The 21,497-nt window shown below is 38.5% G+C and overlaps 1 protein-coding gene across 2 annotated transcripts in view; it reads left to right on the top strand.

Moving 5' to 3' along the window:
- Window positions 1–956: 956 nt before the first annotated feature.
- pik3cb (phosphatidylinositol-4,5-bisphosphate 3-kinase, catalytic subunit beta) overlaps window positions 957–21,497 on the top strand; it is a 95,438-nt gene continuing 74,897 nt past the window's right edge. For both annotated transcript variants that reach the window (XM_028464542.1, XM_028464539.1), the window contains exon 1: window positions 957–1,192. The gene's annotated coding sequence lies outside the window, so the exon portion shown is untranslated. The remainder of the gene's footprint in view (window positions 1,193–21,497) is intronic.

Raw genomic sequence — 21,497 nt, 5'->3', positions numbered from 1 at the left:
TCTATGACAACCACATTTATTAATTTCTCTGAATATTATTCATTGTTTTCCAGGAAGTTCATTATTATTTGCACCATAGTATACAGCCATCTTAAAGATGTAAATACTTGTTTTAATCAGAAATAAAATGGGTTGAAAGTGATCAAAAATGGTGAAAAAGGTGAAATTGGTTAAAAGTTGCCAATTCAAGTGGCCAAAAAGGAACAAAAAAAGTGTTTAGAACGGTACAAAATGTCAATATTGGCTTAAAGGTGGCAGAAATGGGGGTACGACGGGAGGTTGGAGTAATGTAATTTAAAAAGTATGAACAATTATTGGTAGTTTAAACTGGCACATCATAAATGGTTAAATTGGCAATGTGTCAACATATGCGACATTAGGTGGGAAAAGTGGTGGAAAGGGTTTATAAGTCCCAAGACTTTCTTGAAAGTGGAACAAATGTGCAGAAAAGGCATAAAAATGTGATGGATAAGTGGCAGAAATGGGAGTAACGTGGCAAAAAATGCTTTAAAAGGAGCAAAATATGGCAAGAAAAAATGATGAAAATAGGTTAAAATGTGGCAGGTTTGATGTAGTTGCAGAAAATGGGTAAAAATAAATAAAAATAGGCTCAAATTGTTCAAAAAACATTCCTAAATTCTTGAAGGCATCTGGTGACACCTTCCCAGTTATTGCAACCCCAAATGGGGTCCTGACCCCAAGGTTGAGAACCCCATAATTTTCAATTATGCGATTACATTTATAATTCACCCCAATCCTGTCAAGAACCACTGAAAGTGTACTATAACTTGATTTGTCAATGATGATGAGGATGATTATTAGATTAAAATCTAACTTTTAAGATTATTGTTGTTGTTGTTATTATGTTTTTCCTTGTTGGCCGCTGATAGTCGGTTCCAGTGTCAGTTCGTCCATCAGCCGCTAGGGGCGCACTGAGGTGACTGGGTGCACACAGAGGTGGCGGTTGCCGGTTCACCGCCGTCTGACACAAACAGGAAGCGGACTCACTGCCCTCCGTCCACCTGCGACATCTGCTGCTGCGCGGTGAGACGTTGCCGAGCCGCGGCTCGTTCTTCTCCAGGTTACCGTGTAGACTACACCCCGGACTTTACTGCTTCTATGTGCTGCTGACTACCGGGCTGTGAGCCGGTACTTTATCTCTCCGTCTGCTCCCGGTGCACAGGGAAAGAAGGTAAGTCCGCACTTGGTTTGGCTGCTTTTCTCCGACTCGGTTCGTTTCTAGTCTGCACTCGTTCCTACTGCTGACCTCCAGCCTCACTGATGAAACACTGAACTATCGATCTGTATGTCCTGATATAGCCTATAACTGACTTTTTAACCCGTGTTTAAACTTGTAAACCAGTTTAGTATCAAGTCACAGCCTCCATGCCGTGCGCTCTATTGGAACCACCTTAAGTTTGGTTGAGATAACTTGAATTCTTTCCCTGTAGCGATCAGCCTGTAAACAAAACAGCAACAAACCAAACAAACAGTTCATCCAGTGAGGGATCGGAGTGCATTCCACAGAGATTGGCCCTCAGATGAGGTGAAGACCTGCTGCCACAGCCTTAGAGGAATATACCCTGTGCTGGGGCTTTATTTGTAGCATTTTACTACTACTTTAATACACGAACACTGTCGAAATGTATTTATGAACCTAAAAATAATGTCTGACACTAGAGCGCCCTCTAAAGAAGCTGATAACTACAGGACAGTTGAGTCAAAAATACACAAGTTAGAGCAGGGATTCTCAACTGGTGGGTCAGGACCCAAAAGTGGGTCATGGACAGCTGGTCAACAATTAATACATAATGTCTCTCATGTTGGACTTGTCTTTTATTTTGAAAGAAACTTTTCTGTTGGACAGACATGTTGTGAATTTGCACAAGGGGGAAAAAATAGATTTTTGTTTTAAGAAGATGTTAAAAACATGTGTTTTTTACATGTTCAAAACATGTGTTTTCAACAGCCTTTTCTGAAAAACAAAATTTGGTTGATTGGATTCTAATAATAATAATAATAATAATAATAATAATAATAATTAAAAAAAAAAAGTGGGTTGTGATTTAATGACCGTGGGAAAATGTAGGTCCCAGGGTGAGACCAGTTAAGAACACCTGAGTTAGAATATGCATGGGAGGAACAGTTTATTGTTTTTTTTTTTTTTTTTTTAACTAAACGATTATTTAGGTTTAATTAGATTCTTATAAGGAAGAATCATTGAAATAATTTGTTCCCAGTTTGGTTGCACACGCACTTATTTATGATGACGCACATGACCAGGATGTCATCTTAAAATATAGATATAAAAAAAATTAAATGTCTGAAGTTGTCAGACATGGTCCACAAAACAACCAAAATGAGTCAAAAAGATCATTGACTGCTACCCGCACCTTCTCCAAACTGTGTCACTGCAGACTTCTGTGTGTTTTATTGTTGTGAAATGGACAGAAGAAAAAGGATGTGAAACTTTTTGGAATATAATTCACACAGTCAGCTTTAGTGTTGGTGTCACACCACACTTTTGTTTTTTCATTCATCGTGAACTGTGAAAAGTGATACTAACTGTGGTGGAGTTTAACTACCAGGTCCTGTAGCATTTTCTAAATGTGTAAACAATAACTTTGGACTTGTTTGGAGATTGTGATCTCCTCCTCTAACGTCTAAAGCTGGCTCCAAGCACACTGAGAGGGAAATAGCCTGCGTCTCTAAATGGGGAGAAAGTTTCAGCTTTGATTCTGGGTAGGGCTGTGTGTGTGATTACTGTAGATAACTTCATCATCATGGTTTGGGTAATCCTGGTTTCTACAGGTGACTCATGATTGACTATCGATGTTAATGCCTGTTTATCCAATGAGCTTTAGTTGTCTCTGAATAATGGCTTGTCCTGGATATTAAGGTCAACATTGAACTCTTTGTACTTTGATGTCATGTTTTTGATTCGTCCCATCAACTTGTAATCCTTTTACATTGTTGGTTCCTTTATATTAGTCAGTGATTTGGTTGTGGTTGTTTGTGTTCTGCATACAAACCCTGGGGCTGAGCTTCTCCTCAATCCTTTCACTGTTTACTTTTCATAATCAGACACTGTACAAAGTTTGAAATTAGACTGGAGTTTGAAGTATCCGGTTGTAAACGTGTGCGTTTGTAGGCAGAGACTCATTAAAAAAGCAAAAAAAAAAAAAAAAAAGCTTTGATAGCTGTGCCAATTTAAAAGTTCTAATCAACTAAACAGCCCACGAGGATAAAAACATTGGTTTAAGCAGAAATCTTCTCCAGAACTCACCATAGTGTCAGGGATGTCCAGAAACTCCGGCGGAATCGCCGGCTACTCGCGGTCTAGCCGACGTCTACTCTACTCTATTTTTTTATATATATATATATATATATATATATATATTTTTTTTTTTTTCCATTTTTCTCCTCTTGCCTTTTACTCTTAAACATGTTCATAAATGATACTGCACCCTTTTCACACTGAAAGAATCGTTAAAATCCATGAAAGATTGAAGTTTTCAACACTTTAAGGAAGTTTTGTGACGCTGTTTTGTCAGCCATTTTCTAAATCTCACGCAAAGTCTCGTTAGAGTTCATCATTAAAATATGCTTGTGTTAGACATATTAATGTGCTTATGTTAGATATATTATGAATATTAATGTGCATTGGTACATACAACTAAATATATTACCAAAACCAACTACAAGCAAACCACACAAAAATGATGTTAATCATGCCTATATGTTACATTAGACAGAGGACTACTAAGAGATCAATCGCCCATACTACTGGATAAGTTGGTACATTTTCAACTGGAAAGAGTTACACTGATAATGATGCTCAATTCTTTGTCATCATTATCATGGATACTAGATTTCAACTTGTAAATGCATCATGAAAACAAAAACTAGGTGAGAAAATACATCATGCTAAGAAAAGTGCTATAAAATAGACAGAAGAAAAGCCACAATTACACTAATAAAATGCACCAACAGCCACCATATAGCATTATTTTTGCAAAATCTTATGGGGTGGGGCATGCCCCCCAACCCTCCTAGGTGTTGCGCGTCTCCAGCCACGCTGTGACTTTTAGCCTGCTACTTTTTTCGGGACATCACTGTAGCGTTTTATAGCAATCCCACAAAAATCATTACTGGGGTTACTGGTGGGCATCTACGTTGTTGATAAAGACAGAGAATCCCTTTGGCTACAGGAGGAATAATACCTATGAGAGGAAGAGTTTGACAGGTTTGTCTTTCTGCCCCTTTGTTTAGCAGTTAGTGAAGTATTGCACTTTAGATCATAGATCTAAAGCTTAAAAATGATAAAACTTTGTTACTATTTTGTGCAAGAATTGTCATTGGAGTCATTTAGATCAACTTCTAGCATTCAAATACACACATCATCCCTTTAATATGTAAACTTCATCATTTTGGAGATTTCAGCCAACCAGCGTTGACTTGGCAATCGCTTGTCATGTTCTCTTCAATGGTAAAATAGCCTCACGATATGGCGTTTTAGCAATTACAGTAGTTACGTGTCATCTAGTTCCTTGGACATTATGACGTTATTCCTAAGAAGACCAGGAACATTACAGTTGATTGATTTTGACGTTGCATTTTTAAAATGCTGGTCGGCTCAGCATTTGGTTGCTTCTATCAGCCATCTGACAATATAGCCAAGCCAGCCTTCCAACACAAAAATGAAGACACATTCAACAAGTGTTTAAGTGCTTTTTATTGCATATGCTTCTTCTAAAAAAAATCCTACTAGTAAAGTTTACACATAATAGTATTTCTGCTGGATTTGGGTTGAGTATCTCCTTTATGGCTTTCTGTAGTTCTGCAGTCAGGTAAGGTGAGTCTTAGGTGAAGTTACAAAACTAATAAGACTGACGTCACACTGTTGAAATAGACAAACAATGTAGCCTTAAAACAATCTGTAGAAGGTTCATGAAACCAATAAACCTAGGATGAACCAATATTTGACAGGTTGCACAATGATAACTCACTGACTTCCCATCTGGAATGGTCCTGAGGCACTGTCTTGCCTCCCCCCAGGTCAGTTTAATGCAGTGGTGGGGAGGCTTGCGTACCCCAATGACCAGGAGACCTATGCTGGTGTGAGCATGTGCTCCTGGTAGGGCCACCCATGCCAGACCAATCGAAGGAGAGAGGTCAGACCAAATTGGTCTCACTGGTCTTTCTGGTTGGAGGTTGAATGGGCCAATCAGCGATCTCGTAAAACAAGCTGATTGCAGATACCAGAATTGTTGCAATCAAGAGAGACATCAATGATCCCACTGTTGATATATCACTAGAAGAGACCCCAGGCAGAGAACGATGATAACTGAGTGTATTTCATTTAGAGGTGTCCCGATCTGATATTGGTATAGGATATTGGTCCGATATCAGCCAGAAAACAAATATTGGATTTTATTGGACTGCATCTAAAATCACCGATATAAGTGCTCCGATAAAATTTTCCGCTCCAGCACTTCTATCCATAGGTGACTGTGGTTCACGCTCCAACAAAGTAACTTACTGTTACTGACTATTGTTCTCTGTTTGAGTAACATCACTTGATCAAGCCTTTCCTAACATTCCACACTACAAAATAAGTAATAAAAGTGTGTGTGATTTGTGTTGATATTGTATCGGATCAATATCAGTATCAGCCGATACACAAGGCTGCAATTTCAGTATCATATTGGAAGGGAAAAAGTTGTATCGGGACATCTCTAATTTAATTCATATCAGAAGTTTTCATATGCCCAAATAATTTACATGTTTCTATAAATACATATGTACCTACAAATCATTACACCATAGGGAAATATATAAGCTGAATGTTTCTTTTCAAATGACTGTTTAGGAGTAATGATCTTCAATAATGTTACTCTTAAATCCCTTTGAAAACTTGGTGTAATATTAAAGTCCAGTAGTCGTGTCAACCAAGCAGCATAACATACCATATGTGAGTCATGGAAACTGTGGTTGAGACAGCTGGACAGTTTCTGATGTGTTTTTAAAGCTCGATAGTCCCACGCATCCTCCTATTAATGCAAATCTGTTTGCTTCTCATTGCAAACAGATGGATTTGGTACGTCATTTTATTTCATCAGAAAACCAAGAGTTTTTGACGAGGTGGTAGTTGCCTAGTAAGTGTTCTCCTTGTTATAAATGTGTTTTGTCAGTGATTGCGTGCTCTTTTTTAATATCCTTTCTAGTTAGCCCCTTTAAGGCAGCCTTCAATGCCAGCTCAGGGTCTGAGCATTCAATCCCAACATGTGACTCTTTTTCTATCAATGTTCCCTGCTTGGCAAATGTGCTCTACTGTGTTTGAGAAACACCTGTGTGTTGGCAAGTATTACTTATCACTTATGTCTACAGTCTAACCCATTATCTTCTTTTTCCTTCCAAACACTCTCTGGCCCCCTCCTGCTGTCACACTCCCTGCTGCTTTCATAGTGATTACTTTTTGCTACAGTGTAAGACTTGCATAACCTTTCAAAGAGCAAAACATATTGCAGACCGTGAGCCCAAGATGGCTTTTCCACTACCTTTCATCAGTTGGCTTTTACAAGTGACTGCACTATTGTATTAAGCTTATTTTAAAGCTGTACACTGATTTTCTTTAAAATAGTAAGGATGTGACTGACTGAGAGGTGTGAGCGGGAATCTGGAATTCTTCACTTTGCTGCGCAGCAAGCTCGGACCTGCTGAGGAATGTGAGGCGGGCTGCAGTAGAGGTTTTCATGGAAATGTTGGTAATGAACAGGGAAAGGGTAAAGTGGAGAAAAGCAGTTTCACTACATTTTGCTGTCAGACACATTACAGGCAGTGGTGGGTAGTAACGCATTACATGTACTTCGTTACATGTACTTGAGTATATTTTTTGATAAATTGTACTTTTAGGAGTAGTTATTTTTGCAGAATACTTTTACTCAAGTACATTCGTGAGAAAATGTATGTACTTTTACTTCTTTACTTTGGGCTACATGCATGTCGTTACATCAATTTGTCGTTAAATAAATTCAGACGAGCTCAGACTGTGCAGCTCTCTGTCAGAGATATTATTAACCAATCACAGCAGCAGCACTGCAGCAGGACGGAGCTGTAGCCCCGCCCCTTCCACGGCCTCCCTTCACCTCACTGTAGTTCAAGAAATACTGACTGTCTGCTCCAGAAAATGTGCAGTTACACCCTGTTTGCCTTTCAAACGTCATGTAATGCACTTCCTACTTTGTCAGCCCAAAACGGTGGAAATCTCAACTTTTAAGAATTCCACTTCAAATCTGAGAAAACTTGGACTGTCAAAATTGACGCGTTAACACGTTAACGCAAATTCCCTTTAACGCCACTATTTTTTTAATGCGCGATTAACGTTGGCCAACTTACAGGAGATTGATTGAGCTCAGAGCTGTTCCCCACACTCCGTGTAACCAATAAAGACCACGAAGAAGAAGAACATCCGGGCGACCCTGTGCTTGGTTGGCAATTCAGGTAGCAACGTGTTTGTCAATAAAGGTAGAGCAGCGCGGAGCTACGGACACAGAAAAAGGGCTTTTGGATGGAAAGTTCAGCTTCAAAGTCCTGCCAGATGGTTCACGCAACAAAACAGAAGTCATATGCGTGCATTGTCATCGGTGTGAGTTAGCATATCATAGAAGTACGTCAAATCTAAAATATCACCTGCTTGCTAAGCATACAGCCGATGCTGCGACCCCACCTCCTCCACGCCAAAGGCAGACCACGTTGGATTGTTTACAGAGGAGACTGGACAAATCCACAAGCTGGATACAATGTGACAGCTGTTAATGGCACAATTTCTTTGTTTTATTTTTGTTGTAACACCCTATGGTGAGCCTACTTTGTAGTAAGGGATGATTTTGTGTTTTGTGTTATGTTTTAGTTCTACCCATGTGAGGTGGTTCAATCATATTGTGTGCTATTTTCTTTGAGATGGTACGTTTAGATGATGAATTGAAAATGTCTGCTGTGATGCAGAAGGATCAAATATTTATTTTAAGCTCTTTGAAAACTGGATGTTTAATTCTTTCCAAATGTTGAGTTGGACACTACATTGTCGATTTTGAATTCATGTTAATGTGCCCATTTAATGATTCCTGTTGGGCTGAGTTTTCAATGTTGCAATAATAAATATTTTTGCATAATGTAAGCATATTGGTCCACTCCTATGTTTATAACAGTATTATAAAGTTGAAAAAAATGTTTTTAATGTACAATCAGAACGAATTAATCACTCGACTTCCATAATTAACTCGTGATTAATTTCAATTAATGAAATTAATCGTTTGACACCCCTACTTTAAACATGTTCATAAATGATTTCTTATCCCTTTTGCATCGAGAGAATAACTGTAATATTATGTGAATATCTGTAAAAGTCAGGTTTTTACTTCAGTTACTTCAGTTCTTTGTCATAATTATCATTGATACCAGATTTCAACTTGTAAACGTGCATCATGCAAGCAAAAACTAGGTGAGAAAATACATCATGCTAAGAAAAGTGCTACAAAATAGACATATATATATAATGCACCAAAAGCCACCATAAAGCATTATTTTTGAAAAATTTTCGGGGGGGCATGCCCCCCAAACCCCCTCGGTGTTGTTCATCGTCGGTGTGCAGCGGCGGGAACTCGATGCCAGGTTTTGCCTTTTACTTATTTTTAAAGCCTACTACCTTTTATTTCTGGACTTCTCTGCACATCACAGATGAAGTGCCATGAGATGACCTTGTTGTATGGGCTCGATTCTAAAAACATTTATTTAGATTAAACAATGACAGGCCAAACCCTTATAGAGCCAACCCCAGTGGAGCATTTGCAGCCATGCAGCTCATAAAAGTTAATAATCTTTTTGATGTGAGTTGAACTTAAGTGTAAAGATTTCAGTCACAGCAGTGAAGGAACAGAAAATACAACTCCCATAATCCCAAGTGTTATTAAACCAAAAATGGTGTGTATCTCGGCAATAACAGTTCCAACGAGCTTGTTCAGAACTGTTTTTAAAATACCATATGACACCTCAATGATATATTGTAACCATTAACTGACATTATGTTTTATTATATCAGCCTTCTTCTCTACTTTGCCATGATTCTTAAATAATCATTTACATTTAATCACATTAGCATTATGTGACAGTGACGAACAGAGCTTGTTCCTAAGTTGGGGACCATCTCTATGAATACAACAGCTTGCCTACTGTTGTCTCTGTGAAAAAAAAATACTATGCTAACGTCTGGCTTCTTCACAAAAATGTATTCTAGCTTAGATACAAACATAACCAATAAGTTCTGTTCCTGTCGGCCATTGGAGAGTAAGATCTTTATGTTGGTTTTATAATAATACTTTGACCGAGCTGCAAAGGGCAGTTTGTTGGTTTTTACACAGATCGCTAACAAACTGCTCTATAAAGGTCCTCAGGTTCATCCTGGAAATTGAAAAGTGAGAACCACTATTGCAAACGGCAGCTATTCTTTTACAGTCCTTTTGGATTTAGTGATATGGGCTAAAATTGATATCTCAATATTTTTTTTCAGAATGGCAATAAACAATATAAATCTTAATCTCTATATTTTTCACTCAACAAATTTTTACCATTAAGGTGATTCTGGGTCAAAATCACTCGTGCAAAATGCCACGCAGGCACTTTTATCTCCACCGTTTTTGGGACAGTCAGCCGGTCACGCAGAGAAATTCAATACAGTTCATCAAACTTTGTTTGTCAATCATGTTTGCTCTGCAATGGGGCGGGGGGTGAGGGAGTGCGGGGCGTTTGTGTGAGACATCATTATTGGCGATATCGTCATTTTCTGTACCACGGACCGCCTAAAATATAAATCCCAATGTACTGCACCCAGGCCTACATTCACTGAAACAACATTACAGCATCCTAACATTACTAAGTCCATCATTATTGAGAGCAGTACAAGACTAACCTCAGTGTTACTGTTGCTAACTTGCTACTATTAGAGCGTGGTACCTTTATGTTGAAGACCATTGATGTGAATTTGATTTCTACTGAAATTTAAATGTCAGATCAGGGCTCAACACTGCGACTATTTGTTCAGTGTGTGCGAGTGAAAATGTCATCTCTCTCTCTCTCTCTGGGCTGCGGGTGAGGAGATGGTGCACGCTCATGCAACTTGGATGCAGGTAATGCATCGGTGAATGCGCCGAGTATAAACACTAATGTGCTCCTTTGGAATGCGCGCGCAATCCGCTAATGGAGCCAGGCAAAACGAGCCCTTCACTGAGTGCGCGCTCACATTGAGGGCAGCAGTAAAAAGGAAGAATGTGCACGCTCATCAGAATCATCGTGGAGGGACCAGAACTGATGGACTATGATGCCTGGCCAGATGTTCAGCTGTGATTCTCCCAGAGCAGGGGTCTGCAACTTGCGGCTCTGGAGCCTAATGTGGCTTTTTGACTCCTATACAATGGCTCCCTATAGCTTTAAAATATATATATATATTGAAATAGAGTTGTTTTTTTTTTTTTACAGAGGCTATTGTCAATCTTTACTTCATACATAACTACGGTACGTCAGTTAAGTCAACTATTCATCAGCATGCATGGCTATGCCGTACACTATGTACAATATCTTACATGCATGTTTCTCTGTAGAAAATGCTCTGAGCTAGCATACGCTCAGAATAAACACATCATTTGATTACGTACAGTTAATGCAGTTATACACAAAGACAAGCCCAGACAAGTGGAACCCTTTCCTACAAAGAAACCTGCAAGTCTTGAAAACATTTGGTCCATGTTTGCACTTTCACAGTTCACCTGTTAGAACAAGCTCTACTTCTGCTGAGTTTTGTGGATGCATGCTGAGTGTAAAACCAGATTAGTGATACATTTACATCCCCGATAATCCCACCAAATGCCAGTGTCTTTAGGTGAGGTTAGTTTGAATTCTCTTAGCACAAAGTTGTGCATGAATGCCAATAATAGTAACTGAAATTCTTTACCTTTTTCATTTCTCTGATAATCTACTCTTTCTCCTCTGTATTTTTTCAGCCTGTATTACTAACCACATCTAGTACTGGTATATTTCAACTATGACCAGGGTTAGGAGTGCGTTCACATCGGCAAATCTTAGAAAGATTAAATAACTCTTAGGATTATTTTGCCCGGAAAGTGTGAACACAAAGTCTAGAGCTGAACAGGCAGGTAGATACTAGAGTATTTTGGCTCAAAAAACAATAATATTTCATTAGAAGTGGTTGATATGCAGATGGGGAGCAGGCGGGTGTGGATGTTTGAAGAAACTCATCAGAATAACCAAGTTTTAACATGTATATGGCAGATTCTGCAGTTAAGTCTTCCCTGAGCACTGTCTACAGGCACAACAGGCTGTGATTTATTGAGGAGAAGTGAGTGAAGCAGTCACAAATGCACTTTACCTTCACCCTGAACATTTTGCTTTTTGATCTGAGTTATAATGCATCCAAAACAAGCAGCAGACTATACCGCTGCTGAGTGGGTTTACATGTAGCTTGAGAAATCCAAACAAAAGGTTCAATAGGCAGGGATTTACACTAACTATTCCAGTGGTAGCACTGGTGCGACCAACTTTGTCACTTGGTCGCACCAGCACAGAATGTGGTCGCACCCTTTTTTTAACGGTGGGAGAGTGTACAGCATAGCCATGCATGCTGATGAATAGTTGACTTAACTGGCGTTCCGTAGTTTTGTATAAAGTAAAGATTGACAATGACTTGAGATATTTGCTAAATGTTTTAATGTTTTATTGTCAATAATAAGTTGTTCTGCAACAAGCAGTGGCTGAAATAACAGGTCATTTATTTTATATAGTTTTAAAAGAAGACGTAACAACCCTCTTCTCCTAGTCAGGGGTCTGCAATCTTTACTCTACAAGGAATCATTTAACCTCATCTCACCTGGATTAAAGTCCTTCAGTAGCCAAAAAATACCTTCTCAATGAAGACAATAGAGTGTATTTAAATTCTATACAGTTAAAATTATATAGAATATTGTCTGATTTAATTTGATTTGATTTATATTGATCATGTAAATGGAAACTTAAAAACAGTTTAAAATAAAATAAAATAAATTGACATCAAGAAATAAAACAGTGCATTCACCATTCAATGCAAGACGTTCAGCCGCTCTGTCCAAAATAATGTCATCCATACGCCCGGATGCGACCAGATAAAATTTTCACTCGCACACACTGAAAATATACTCGCATATGCGACCATTTTGGTCGCAGTCTCAAGCCCTGGTAGGGGTGCATCGATTTAGCCGATCCTGATTTTTATTTTTTTATTTTATAAAATTCATGCACCTTGAATGTTCCAATCTTATTTGATTGTAAAACATTGAACAATATCCATGAAACAATTCAAACTTGTTGATTTAACTGCACATGAGGTAGTTATCTCAAATATAAGCTCAGAACATTGCTGTTCAAAATACTAAATTATATAACTTCCTTCAGTCTTTCATCGTTCACATTTTTAAAAACAAACAAAACCTGTGCAACAGGTTACACTGCAGACCTGTTTGGAGCTCTTTGCTAAAAATAAAGTGCACAGCAGTGTTTTGGTTTTACAAATAAAGAAAATCACAGAGTATGAGGTAGACGATAAAATAATCATCTTCAGGACAAACTAACAAAACATCTATAAAGTGTCCTGAGTTTTAGGTATCCTTGTAGAGCAAAAATTAAAAAAAATGTCCAAATTCAGCAGTTTTGTGGATATTTAAATCTAATCGAGAGCTGACAACTGATGCAGTGACCAAACGGTTAATGTATTTTACAAAATCCACAATCTGTATAATGTGACGAAGCAATAAAACAATGACCCTGTATGTGTACTGTCTCATGAAAAGAATGATTTTGTAAAATACATTAACCGCTGTCAGCTCTCGATCCTCATCTCCACATACTGTTAACCTAAATATAAACAAGGAGAATCACTCTCCATGACTATTTTTGTTCATAAACTCTAACAACCTTTTTCTAACAATCTGTGGAGACAAATTTCAGCATCCTACCTTTACAGTGAAGAAAAATGACTTTGTTTCGGTCATATCAGCGGCTGCTGCGCTAAACAGACACAGTCCACTGTCGCCAAATCCTCGCCTCTGATTGGTCAATCCCACACATGGGGGAGCGGGGGAGGGGAGGGGCCATTTCTACGAGCATGAATCAGTTTTGCTACAGACGTCTCGCAAAACTTGTTGCAAAACTCAAGAGGCGCAGATTCACACGAGAAAAGTAGTTTGTGCATCTGTAGCGGCAGATTGGAGAAGTTGTAACCGGAGAGTTGTGGTTGTAAACAATCATTTACGCAAGCAATTAAAAAACATGTGAATACACGTTAGATTACAAGTTTGCAACTGTAATTTTATGTGTAAATATCAGTCTATACATTTTTTTCCCAACATTTGTGACATGAAATTTATTTCACGTGTGTGGATTAGTCATACACAAGCTCACATCACATTCTACAAGCTCTCACATCACATTTTACAACTTCACATTACATTTTACAAGCTCTCACATCACATTTTACAACTTCACATCACATTCTACAAGCTCTCACATTTCGCAACATATCTACCTTCATACAAATGCTGCATACTCGGTGATGTGGTGGTATCTTAAATGGTGAATGACGTAACATTTTGTTTGCAGCCCCACCACGACTTATTTCCGCGTTACACTAATTACAAATTGCTATCCTTTGCTCTCTTTTTTGTGTCATAATGCCAAATTGCTGACATGCTAGGTTGACCGTGCTCTGGATGGTGGTGTTAACGAGTGTAGTGGATGCATGCGTGTCACCTGATGGGTGGGCCTGGCAGTCATCTCACAGCAGAAGGGGACAGTGGCTGACTTTAAGACCTTTGCTGCAGTAGAAAAGATCGGTTTCATATGCAGAGATCGGCTAATTGCCGATCTCCCAAACAGGGAAATCGGCGCCAATTGATAGGTACATCCTTAGTTCAGTGCAATATTAACTTTTTAATTTTTAAATGCATTTAAACAGGCTAGCTTGGCTGGAATATGACAATCTGTAACTTGAATAATACGCTCAGAAAATACGTTTAACAAGTGAGCTTATAGTGCATGTAGACAAGTTAACACGATCGAAATCCAACACGGTGTTCTGCGCATACACACCTTTTTCTGCTGCAACCATCTCTCTGAAGAAGGAAATTGATGGTGGGCAAGAAGCAGAAGACACACTTTTAGACGGACGAGGAAACCAGTCCCAAGAAAGTTTATCCTCTGTAATCTTCCTTTTCGGTTCACGCAAAGCTATGACCATAAGTACTATTCAGCAAAAGATAAAGCTCCTGCCGTCAAGGGCAGGCAAAGTCAGACAAAGTTTGTAACGAGTAGGTTTTTTCCTCCTGCATGTAAACTCTGGAAAGATGAGAGGTCCTTAATCGACTTGTAATAATAGCTTGATAGCTATTTCTTACTCAACATCAAAGTGTTGCATGGAATGATGGTATTTGTGCAACTTCAGTCATTAAAATGCGTGGATTTACATGTGGATTTTAATGGACATTTCAATGGTAAATGAAACACATTTTGGTTCTACCCATTGTTACCACAAAAGGAAAAGAGGAGATGCAATGTGAAGATAAGAAAGACTAGATATTTTAAAATAAGTAATCTGAAGCATAAACTGAAGCATAAAATTTTAATGACTGCCCTGTACAGTGTCCTTGGGTGTTCTGAAAGGCGCTTTAAAATAAAATGTATTATTATTATTATTATTATTAAGATGTTCAGAGCAGATGTTCTCAACCTACATTGAAATTGGATAAGACGCTGAATTCTTTCAAGGGCATTAGCGCTTCTCTTTCCACTCATGAATTCTGACGTGTGAGGTTTAATATTGAGGATCTGGATCGTTAGATTGTCATGCACCTCAACTGATTTCAGATTCTTGGGTGGTAAGACAATGTCACAAACCTTTGGTTAGAGCACTGTAAATGCTTTGGACCCCAGTACAGTGGATAAGGATGACTCAGGCCAAGAAATTTTACTCTTTCTTCTGTATTATTCTTGAGTATTATTACTCCCAGCATCAGCTCCCATTTGCATCAGTTCTGACTAATGCTAGCAGCTATGTAGAAAGCACATGCAGAGCCTTGTGATGTGTTGATATGCATATGTATGGTTTCTAACTTGCAGTGACACCGAGGTGTGTACGCATGCTGTTTGTCTTCAATGTTCCTTCACCCACGTGTCAATCCCATTAAAACTGTTGCATAAATGTTGGTATACGAACCCTCCAATATGGCATGGTGGGCGGTGGGGAACATGCGGTAGTAGTGTCAATGTGTTCCACAAAGAATAGCAATATTTCACAGTCATGGATATAGTGTTGATCTATAAAGTTAGCAGTACACCTGATCCCGGCATTGACTTCTTTATGATTATTTGGAGATCATAATGCATCCTATGTCAAACTAAACATTTGACTCACTAGAGGATTTACTGTAGCTACCTCTAAAGGAAAGAAGATAATCTACACTAAGGTCTCAGAAACCTACAAATGTAGTGGTTTTATTTGGACAAATTATTTGTCATATGCATCCACTAATACAGTATATAATTGGCATCTCTGTGCAAAGTGTATAAACTTAGTTGATCGGTCTCAGTGATTTTAATTAGGCTCTCAGCCAATGCTTTGAAGACCCAATCCTCAATATTGCAATTGAGAACAAAATGGTGAAAAGCTGTCTATAAGACCGATAACCCAGGTTGTGAGTAAGAGACGTACGCCAACTTGTTGAACTTTGGCTCCTTACTTGTAGTTTGTCTTAGCACACAAGTCCAAAACTACAGCTAATCAAAGTATTTATAATATATTGTATATATCATGAATTATTGTAATTAAAAGGGGAGTTTATTTCAAAATGTCGCCTTGAGGATCTGCTGTATCACTTTTTTAATGCTGCTACAATGTTGTGTTGTGTTCTGGCTTTTATTGCCAAAATTGTTGCCTTACAATTAAACATAGGCATTGGCTCTGAAGGGGGTTTAGGTTCCAAACGGAACCAGTTTGGGAATTATTAAGTTTGAGTCCGATAACATATGGAGTGAAAGCTTTTTTGGAATGACTACTACATAAAATCTAGTTTTTGTCCCATTGTATCATTAGTTCCAGAGGTTGGGCCACAATGGTCTATCTGTTTGTCACGTTTGTTCTGTAAAACCCGATGACCTCCGACTGGTCCCTGTCTGCTTCATCATTGTGTGAGCATTAATCTTGGTTTGACTCGTGTGTGAGTCCAAAGCTTCCAGCTGTACCACAGACTGAGATGGACCTTTGCTCTGTCAGCCAACGTGGATGTTACTGATTTACAGTGTCTGAGAGAAATTTCTGCAAATGTACACAAAAACCTCCTGTCACACTTTACACTCCACCCACTCAGGGCAGTCTCACAATAGCCTATTTAATTTGAGAGGGAAGCATGTGGCTTAAAAGAATGGAGGCGGGTGTAAAATGCCTTCAGCTAGAATAATTTTTTCATACACTTAAATTCTCCTTTAATGCCTTTAAAAGCTGACCTGTGTACGATGGGCTGTCTTCTCAGTGAGTGAGAGTTGTAAACATCCCCCTGTGCTAATGAGCGGGTGTGTATTGTTTTTAGATTGGAAACACAGTGGTCTTTTGTTTACACTGAGGCAGTGATGACGCAGTGCTAAGTGTAATGTCCCCTCACACCACACTTGGTTTGGGGAGTGCATAAAATGTGAGCATGAGTGCATTCCTTTGGAATTGCTTTAGCATTCCTTTACCTTGTTGGCTTATCCAAATTCCTGCATCGACCCCTTTTCTGGCAACATTGAACACTGGAGAGAGTTCAAAGGACTGGAAGCAGTTCATTTTCGCTCCTTGTGAGTCTGTTATTGTTTAGAGTTTGTGAACATTTTGCACTTCGTGTTTGGCCAATGGTGAAGTCACAAGAAGTAAACAATGATGGAGAGAGAATGCCTTTAGGCAAATTTGATTTATTAGATGACCCTCTGGGTCAAAGGAAATTAGCCTGTTTACAACATGGGTGTTTTAGGGCTTTTGTTGCCTCTTCAAGTATTTAGAACGATTTGAGCAGGAGAGAAAAGGCTTAGGCCATACAATAGAGAAAGAAGAGGGGCTATTGACACATAAGGGGTATATATCACCCCAAGGTGAGGAGAAGCAGATGAGTCGGCTGCTGATGAAGCTCCCAGCCGTTTTTAGGATTTCACATTCCATACATTCCTGGACCAGAGGATGGGTGGAGGAGGAAGGGTGTGGTTGTATTGGGAGAGAAATCCATATCAAAGTTGTGCCCTCACGTTGCTGTTTTTTTTATGGTGATTGTGACAGCTTTTTGCTCCAGAGGCTGTAGAGATGAGGAGACTCTCCCGTGTTTGGTCAGTTACTCCTGCAGACAGAGGACAGGCTCTGTCTAGGATTCCTTCTACGCACTGAACCACAGCAGATGCACATTACACTCACAACTAACGTCACTAATCACTACTCTGTGCATTGTGCTGGAAAGTGTTTTTCCTTTTCTACAACCTCACAAAAACAACATGACCTCAGTTTCAATAGCCTGCAGATGTATTGGCCATTATTACTGTTGGTCGAGACGTCACATCTAAAAGAGAATTCAAGCCCCCGTCAAAGCTTAATATTTTAATCTTGGATAGAAGGAAAAAAAGTTGAATGATCTTTGCGTGCCTCCATCTTATTTGTACCCCCTGTGCTGAATATGGACTTTGAACTTAATAACCTCTTTTAAACCAATGAGTGAATCAACAATAGAGGAACATCACCTTTCTGCTTTAGCTAATAATGTATGCATACTGCTGCTTCCACTATTATACCAGAATTTTTTTCATAGTTATTACCATGTTTGGTACAGATTGGCCACAGTTACATGATGTTTTTAGTTCGGAATTAGTTATTCTGAATTAAATTATTCGTAATTAAAGTGTTCTGCTTCTTATTTACATGGAAATAGTAATTACCGAATTGAGGTTTACATTTAAGATTAGTTTATTCGGCTTTATTCAATTCCGCTTTCGGTCTGGATAGTGGTGCAACTGATCATCATTGATTCGTGATCCGCACGGATCTCTCTCCATGGTTTGGCACGCACGTGGTCCGTGGATTGGTTGATGGAAAAAAAGAAAAAAACGTTTCATAATAATCCACACATTATTAGTAATGCCTCGATGAAGCCTGTTCCGTTTGCGACGTCCGTGTGTGCGTTCATGCGTGTGCATGTGTGTTTGCACGCACGTGACTGAGAGCGAGAGCATACCTGCGCATGTTGTGGTTTAAGTGTGTGATTACGCGAGAGTTGAAGAGAGACACACACACAGGGAGGGAGATAGAGAGAAAGGAACAGCTCTGTGTGCATGCGTAAGAAGTCCGTGTGAATGTCGTCATGTTCATGCCTTCGTCCATCCATGTCTTGTAAGTCTCTTATTAAATAAATATCTGCTCTAGTCCGAATGGCCATCCTTGACTATTGTAACAATTTGAAATCATGAACTCAGATCTGCTTTCTTTTCTTTCTTTTTTGATGATGTGGGCATAGGCTAGTTTTTAATTCACTCTCCATGTTAAAAAAAAGGTGTCACGCCTTATATTGCACTTTAATTTGTTTTTATATGAATCAAACTTTTATTTAAGCATTGGATTGACACCTCAAGGTAAATGTTGTTTGTATTTAACTCATTCAGTGCCAGCCATTTTGAACATTTCGACCTCCTCAGTGCCAGTCGTTTTAGAGCATTTTGACTGATTTTTAAAGACCCACAGAATATTTTGACAATCTGAAAGATTAGATTCTCTGCTTTCATCTGAATTTTTTTTTTGTTTGTAACTTGTTTCGATCTTCCATAATCAGTAGTTGAATAGAGGCAAATTTCACATAAATCGCCAGTTTGTGACAAAAAGCTGAGAAAAACGGCCTTTTCTGAAAAAACCTATTAGTGACTTTGAAGCAATTTTATTTTGCTGCTGATCTGAAAAATGACCTCATCTGTGACTCAAAACCGTGATACAAACCGAACCGTGAGTTTTTTGATTCGTTGCACCACTAAGTCTGGGGGTTCATGTTTATCAGGATAAAAACACACAACAAACTTTTCTTTTCTGCTTCAACATAGAAGACCACATGAGAACTGTTTTCTCTTTTATTTTTATTGCATTTTTTTTTTTTTTTTTTTGAAGCAGCAGCTGGACAATAATACACGGTTTCACTTTGAGAGAGAGAGAGCGAGAGAGAGCGAGAGAGAGCGAGAGAGAGAGAGAGAGAGAGAGAGACCAAGCGAGAGAGAGAAGTTTGTACTTTGGTCAATAAAAGCCAGCAGTTAATGCTACAGCTGTTCTACCTCCACTATACAGGACGTAGAGTGGAAAATGAACTTTATAATAGTTGTAGTAGTAATTTATTTCACTACAACTACTATATTTTCACATGTTTTCAGAGATCTTTTACATTACAATAAGAAAAAATGTACTTTCAATATTTTAAGAGGTACCCTTGAGCAAGGCACCGACCCCAACACTGCTCCCTTCATTGTAAAGCGACTTTGAGTACCCAGAAAAGCGCTATATAAAATTGATGTATAATAATAATAATAATAATAAATGAACATGACCAAAGGGGTTTAGAATCCTAACACCATTTACAACTGTGACATTATTGCCAAAGATGGCACATAATACAGTTACTGTAATATCAACGATGGTCACACATAAGCACAAAACTTAAACTTCAGAAATCAAAATTTTGTTATGTATCCGCGATTAACTTTTCTTTTAATGATCTTCATTCAAGTGTAATATACTTTTCCATGACTTTTAACTTATAGATTTTTTTAAATGCATGAATAGTTTTGGAGCCCTCAAGTTGATTAGGTAAACCATTCCATAACTCAACTCCTTTGACTGATATACACCTCCTCATTGTATTAGTCCTCGCCATGTGTTTTTGTAGCATATCAGTTCGTATCTAGATTCTCTCGTTTGAAACATCTCTTGTAAACAGTGAGGAAGCATGAGGTTGTGTGCCTTGTACATCACAACTGCTGTGTAAACATAAACATCATCATACAATTTTAAGATATTTAATCTAATAAAAAGTGGATTTGTTGGAACAAGATATTCTGCATGGCCGATCACTCTAATTGCTTTCTTTAGTAATAGGAAAATAGGTTGTATATTAATTTTATCGGTATTTCCACACAATAACTTAGGTATGGTAGGATGAGGGAATTGTACAGTGTATATATAAAGCATTTTGATTCACAGAGGTTTTAGTCTTTAGAATATTTATGTGCACTTTCCAATTTAGCTTATTATCAATATTGATTCCCAAAAACTTTATTACATACACCCTTTCAATGATCCACGCGTCATTGGTGAAGCCCTGGTGCTTCACGCCCCGCAGCACCGATGAAGCCGTTCCGTTTGCTGAGTCTGCCGATGTCTGTGTGTGTATAATAAGTCTGTGTGTCTGTGTGCGTCTAATAAGTCCGTGTGAATGTCCGCTTGTTAATTCTTCTATCCATTCACTCTTTTCATTATATACATGTCTTCTAAGGCTCTTATTAAATAGTAGTGTCGGCTGGTGTCCGGGCGTCCATCTTGGGTTATGTCGTCACCAGTGCATCATAGCAGTAACTTGCGCAGAATGACCGGAATTAACTTAAAGTGGAATTAAGTGTTTACAAGAAAGAGGAATTATTTAATTCGGAACTAAGAAAGAGGAATTATTTAGTTCGGAACTAAAATCGGAATAAACTAGCCACCTAATTCAGATTTAAGTTTAATTTGGAATTAAGCTAGCATTAGGAATTAGATGTTTACAAGGTCAGGTTAAAGACGAATTAACTTTTATTCTGCTTTAAAGAGGAATTAAAGCTCTCATGTAAACTTAGCCAATATCACACATTTGCATGCTATTTTTCCACAACAAAACGGGTGACTGATTGAATATCTGAAGAGTGCAAATGAATCAATATGCCCAATTCCACCTATAATCTCTTTCAAAATCTCCGCCTTTAAGGTTCGACATAATTATTTTTAATCATGTGATACTAAAAGTGAAATCGGGTGGAGGGGTTAAACATTGACATGCTTTGTCCTGAGATGTTATCATCATGTTAAACAGCACACTTCCTGTACTGTTACTGGTTACCCAGAGTGTAATCCTAATGTGACACTGTGCAAGAGTAACATAATGAATGATCTGTACAATTCATACAGCAAAGCCTAAGTTGAATTATTTTCTCTCTACATTCTTTGTTTATGTAAAATGTAAAAGTAAATAGTAATGCATTCCCTCTTTATTGTGGTCTCTCTTGTGCTACACCACGGGTTTAAAAATAAAACCCAACAATAACTCAATCACAGCAGAAAAACAGGAAGCTTACTAACCCCAAGCAGATCAGTGTGTCAACTG

The sequence above is a fragment of the Gouania willdenowi genome, chromosome 13 (assembly GCF_900634775.1).
Source record: "Gouania willdenowi chromosome 13, fGouWil2.1, whole genome shotgun sequence".
In the NCBI taxonomy this organism is placed as follows: domain Eukaryota; kingdom Metazoa; phylum Chordata; class Actinopteri; order Blenniiformes; family Gobiesocidae; genus Gouania; species Gouania willdenowi.
The sequence above is the reverse complement of the archived record's forward strand: the minus strand, read 5'-3'. Positions and strand labels throughout refer to the sequence as shown.